This window comes from Miscanthus floridulus, chromosome 6 (assembly GCF_019320115.1).
Source record: "Miscanthus floridulus cultivar M001 chromosome 6, ASM1932011v1, whole genome shotgun sequence".
In the NCBI taxonomy this organism is placed as follows: Eukaryota; Viridiplantae; Streptophyta; class Magnoliopsida; order Poales; family Poaceae; genus Miscanthus; species Miscanthus floridulus.
This window is the reverse complement of record NC_089585.1, coordinates 1,202,224-1,208,131: the sequence shown is the minus strand read 5'-3', so window position 1 is coordinate 1,208,131 and position 5,908 is coordinate 1,202,224. Positions and strand designations below refer to the sequence as shown.

Sequence of the window (5,908 nt, the reverse complement as noted above, 5' to 3'; positions counted from 1 at the left end):
ATGAAAGGTGAGGTTAAGTAGACTTTTTCCTTTCTTTAACCAGCTACCGCCCGCACTGTGTTTTCTGTCTTTTTTTTTTCTCGTTTTGTTTTCAAATATTTGTTCACTGTCTTGATCTTAGCTTTCTTTTACTAACATCCAGTTGGCATACTTTTTTTTCAACCTTCATCTTCTTCAGTCCTCAGCCACTCTGTGTTGCGTTACTGTTTATAGCATTCTTCGTACCCGCAAAACTTTATTTCATCGCTCAAGATTTTTTTCCCTCCTTGATCGATTTGTCGCCACTCGCTGCCAGATGCGATTTAGGAACACAGAAAGCTTTGATCTTTGATGATACAAATCTGTTTCTGATTTCATCTGCTTTCATTGGTTGATAGATACAAATCTGTTTCTGATTTCATCTGCTTTGGTTGGTTGCTCTGCAGAGGAAGAGGGGGAGGCCACCTGACTCAAGTCTGCCAAGAGCAGGATTGGGAGGCCACCTGGCGCGCAGTCCTCCAAGAGCAAGATGGAGCAGAAGATTGCTTTGGTCAAGCAGAGGGTCGCCTTGCTTGACAGTGCCAGCAACAGCAGCTGCAGCGACAGTGACATGGTTGGTGTTTGTGTGCCCACGGTGAGACCCTGCGTGAAATGATCTAACACTGGCTTCAGAGTAGCACCGTTTCTTTGATTAAGCTCAGCACCTGTTCATAGTACTTCAAAACTGTAGGAGGTGCTGCTGCTCTCTGAAGTCTGAATGTTGGTCAGTCCCTGAATCACTACTCTGAACTCGGCACTTCTGATATTGTAGTCTTTGATTTGATGGGTATTGTAGATTGTGTTGCCCTTCAAGCCTCTTTTGTTTGCTGTATGTTTGATCAAACGTGCCATCTGGAAATGTTCGTTTTGTGCCGCATTAAAATGAAGTTCAGAAATTAGCCATTAGCTTCTGCGTCATCAATTCAACAATATTATGCAATTCTGTGATATAGAGACTATGTGTTTTGTTTTGGTCTTCTGTTAGTTTGATATTGTCATCACAGGATAATTGTTGAATGAATGCAGAATGATGAGCTTGCTATTGTTGTTTGTCACCAGCCAGCGGTACTTCATTGTGGTGATACAGACGATGAGGGCAATGATATTCCTTTGAAAGTAAGAACACTGTGTTGCTCCATTCATAAGCAAGCATCACTACAAAAATATATATATCACGAGGCTATTTTTTTTTCATTTTTATACAGAAATTCACTATATATGCAGTTGCTCCATTCACAGCTTCACTACTAGAAATTTTACATGACCAATATGCACTAGCATACTTAGATCCTAGTTTGTTTTCCTTTTCATGGCCTGCAGTTGCATTTATCTTTTATTTTAAGCTTTCTCAAACCCCAGTTTCCATTTCATGAAAGGCTTTGAAGTCAAGGAGGCTGGACAGTAAGCAAAAAAAGCTTCCTGGTGCCCCTCAGGCACACAATGCCCAAAACATCATTACTGGCGTCACTAACATTGTTGAAGTAAGATATCCACACTTCCTGTTTTCATTTATAATCTCATAGTCCTTAGAAAAAAATTCTTTCAAAACCTAGCGCTTCGAAATTTCGTATGGCTGGCTCAAATTCTCTTATAAACATACACCTACTAGTTAAGTGGACTTTACTATTGCCCTCTCCATTGCTCTATCTAGAATTGCTCTGTTTCTTCGAGCTCCAATTTTTCTTGCCTTTCCATTAGTACAAGCCTGAAGGAATGGATTAATTATGAATATGTTGTAACTTGACAGGCATCTGATATTAATGGCCAAAATTTAAGTGCTAGGTACTTCTTCTTGTCTTATGTTTTTCCTTTTCTCATAAGTAAACTGCATCTGAAGTTGTCAAAATTGTTTAATTGTTCACCTACATCTTTAACTTAATTCCAGTGTTCACGGCAACTGTGGATCCGCTATGGCTAGAGCTAAGGAGGTACAGGCGAAGTTGCCAGAAAACAATCTTAGCTTTACCAAGACTATGCTACCATCTCATGTCATCCGGGGGTTTTGGCTTGTAAGTTGCTACTGCTTACTAATTATTTGAATGTTTGACCAATGCTTAAGATTTGATCATTGTTTTTTATGAACAACTTATGCAACAAAAAAAATTTAATGCGAGGAGAGACATCCTGAAGAAACATTGAAACTGTTGAGAAGATTAAGTTAACTAAGAAAGTGACAAGTACCACACCACTCTCAGGATCTTAAAGCACACTGAGTGTCTGATTTGCAACAACCCACTAGGCCACTGCGCATTGCAAAGGATATCACAAGTTTTGTACAATCCATCTGGGATCTGTCCCTTTTCTTGCTTCATCTTTATCGAACTTTTGTGTTCTGCTCCTAGGGTATGCCAACTGACTTTTGTAACAAGCATCTCCCAAAGCAAGACACTGGAATTATGTTAGAAGATGAGAATGGAGAGGATCATCACACAACGTATCTAGGTTCCAGGCAGGCACTAAGTGGTGGGTGGAGAGGTTTCGCAATTAAACATGATATTAAGGTTGGTGATGTTTTGGTTTTCCAGCTTGTGGAATCAACGAAATTTAAGGCAAGTTCTTTTTCCATGTTTTGTCAAAATGTTTTTTTTTCAATAATCTGTTCATAAGTAGGGGTAGATCCAGAAATGACACTTGGACAATTAAGGGTGTAAATGAAAAAAAAACAGAAAATTAAATGGTCACATTTATGTTAGAGAGGTAAACACCCCTCCCCATTTCTTCAACGATATTTTAATTATTATTTTGTATGTTTTACATTCAGGTATACATAATAAGAGCTAACGAATTTACAGCAACTGATGGAGCAATCAGTCTGCTGAATTTAGAAGCGTGCAAGAAAGGGAAGCTACTATCAAGTAAGTTCTTCTTGAAGTTGCAATAAGGAATCTCACGCCTTGATACATGGACATGGTCTAATAAATAAATAACTATTGAATCTCGTAAATTGAATGTTCTGATGCTGCAGAGGCTACCAGAGTGGAGCACAGTGTCCCTGAATGTTCTGATGCTGCAGAGGCTACCAGAGTGGAGCACAGTGTCCCTGCAGACGATGACAATGACAGCAACGTCATCTTCAGCGAAGCGGGTGGGCTCAGGATCTCAGATTCAGACATGGACTTTGGTGACGTGGCGAGCTTCAGCGACTTCAGCATTGCCGTGGACAGCCTGGTGATTGACTGCAAGTTCAGGAACACCTGCGGACCGAACTTTTTACTATTTGGTCCCTTTTTTTTTTTTTGAAAGTTTCTCTCAAATAGACCCCTGGCGGAAACAATTTCAGAAATGGACCCTTGGCTTGGCGCTAGAGTGACTGGCGCCGAGGTCCTGGGCACGGAAAAATGGCCTGCCAGGGGCTCGGCGCCAGAGTGAATGGCGCCGAGACACCTGCATTTAACCCAGCCTACACTTCTTCCCCGAGCTGACTTTTGGCTAAGTCCCTAAATTTACCGTGAGATGGATATATAAAATTTTGGCTAAGTCCCTAAATTTATCATAAGATTGGCAACTTAGAATTTGGCTAAGTCTTTAAATTTACCATGAGATGACATGCTGAAATTTGAAGGACGCTCTGAGTAAGATTGATGCCGGCATGGAGGAGGTGGAGGCGAGGGTGAATAGGAGCGGCGCAACACTGCAGGAGCTAGCCACTGCACCATGGTGAATCTTGGTGGCTGCTAGGCTGTACTGAAGGTGGAGCGACTGGCTGCAAGGCTACTGTACTGAAGGTGAGTGGTGAGACTGCTGCTAGTAGCCGGTAATGGCGAGGGAGGCAGCCCCACATTTTGTGTACACCTTGAGGGACACTGGCAAGTTTGTTGCATAATGCAAAACCTTGCAGTGCAGCGCGCAGAGCCGGGGCTCAAAGTCTAGGTGGGTAACGGTAACAGTAACAGCAACACTCTTGCTGTCATGTCATGTTAGTATTAGTAGTAACTACGATGCACATCCGTAGCTGTAAATATCTGTTAGGTCTCTGATTTTAGCTTAGCTCGTGTGTTGTGATCATGTCCATCCGGAAAGACTTGGGTGATGCCAGTTGCCAGTGCGCGATCGGCAAACTCGTGTGTGTTGGCACAAACAACTGCACATCCGGAATAAAATTCTACTTATGGCAAACTATGTGACCTTTTGTATGATGATGAAGATAGCTATCGTATAGAAAACAAGAGATAATAGATTGTTTGTATCGTGGACTTTATAATCAAAATTGGTCGTACATAAAACAGAAAGATGAAATAAAACATTTGTTATAGCAATTCCATCATACATATGGTGGCATTCTTTGTACTAGCATTTTTCCTTTTCGACCCACTTGTGTTCAGTAGTCGTGGTCACCATAGTTGGCTATACAACACTCGATCGATGGCGGCAGGAGGTCAGGAAGACCTCCAAAAACCTACTGTGCTATGCAGTTCAAAGGATCCACGGTGCAAATTCAGAGGTCTGCCCCGTGCCTTGATCAGGGGCAAGAGCTGGACCTGTAGCAGCCACCAATATTGAGCCCTCCCAGTGTGCAGCAGCAAGGATATATATGGTGAGGCACCCCAGAGCCATCTCTAGCATGTGAAAGAACACTACTATAGCCACTGATCAGGCAACCGCTCTTCTACTGAGTTCGAGTTCTTGCCTGCTGCAATGACCAACTCAAACCAAGGTTTGTTGTTGTGTTCTAGCTAGAGCTTAATCCCGCAAATCTAACAAAACTAGCTAATACTGATCCGGATCCAATAATGGTAAGTGAGATTGGGGAAAGAAAAAAAGAAGAAGAGGAACACACACCCAGGCTGGCACCATTTCAAGCATGGTGCCAACGTTTATATATGTCAATCAACAAAAAAAAGTGTACATATATATGATGGGTGGATGGGATTATAACAAAAAAAACTCGACCTGCGGGGGTTATGATAGCCCACACAGATTGAGAAAACCCCCGAACCCCCGCCCCATCCCAACGCAGGAGGTGCCGTAACCCTGTGAGAACCGGGTCGGAGCCTTCCACTGCGCTTTGGCACATGAGGACGGGCGAGGGGATTTTTTTAACCTCAGCCTGAAATCCGCTCCCATGGGGAGTCGAATCCAGGACCTGAGGAGTGTCGCTTGGGTCACCTAACTGTTTGAGCTAGGCGTCCTTTGGCGTAGATGGGATTATCATAACCAAGGAGTAATCGTCTATAGAATCCGAGTAGTTCTGAGAGGAGAAAAGATCAAATCATGGGATATTACAATCAATCAAGCATGCCAGTTTCCATTCTACCACGTAACAATACCATATATACACCTGTTACGTGCAGAGCACCAGACCACCCGCCGCCGCCTGCTCATCGTCCTCGTGTCCATCATAATTAGCGGTCGCCGTCTCGCTGACCATCTTCTTCGCCGTCCGGAGGTTGAAGCTGGCGACCGTCTAGATACATTACTTTTATTAGGTATAAAGATATAATGTATAACTAAGTGTATATATAAAAAACTATGTATCTAAAAAAAATCAAAACATCTTATTATTTATATCGAATTGGACAAATTTAAAAGTATACAAGATGAGTTGGATTAAGAACAAGGTGAGGTGCACACCCAATCAACCATATCAATTCAAAAATGCTATACAATGACCGTGTGTTTTTTGTTTATGCTCTAACTGATTTTTTGGCCGTCGATTGTTGTCTCGTGGTGCGTTTTCGGGACGTCTGATCTTGGTGTTTGGTTGTTGTTTCTGTGGCATGTGGGTCCCATTTTTTTGTGATACTGTTTGATTTTTCGGGAGCCGCAGCCTGATTTTGTGACGTTCGTTTCCCCCTTTTCCCATTCTCATTTCGTTTTGGCTTCCTCCCGTCGACTCCCGGCACCCTTGACGGCCTGCGGCACGCTCGACGCCTGGTACGAGGCCACGGGC

The 5,908-nt window shown here is 42.8% G+C and overlaps 1 pseudogene; it reads left to right on the top strand.

Moving 5' to 3' along the window:
- LOC136457334 (B3 domain-containing protein Os01g0234100-like) lies at window positions 1-3,632 on the top strand (annotated as a pseudogene).
- The last annotated feature ends 2,276 nt before the right edge of the window (window positions 3,633-5,908 follow it).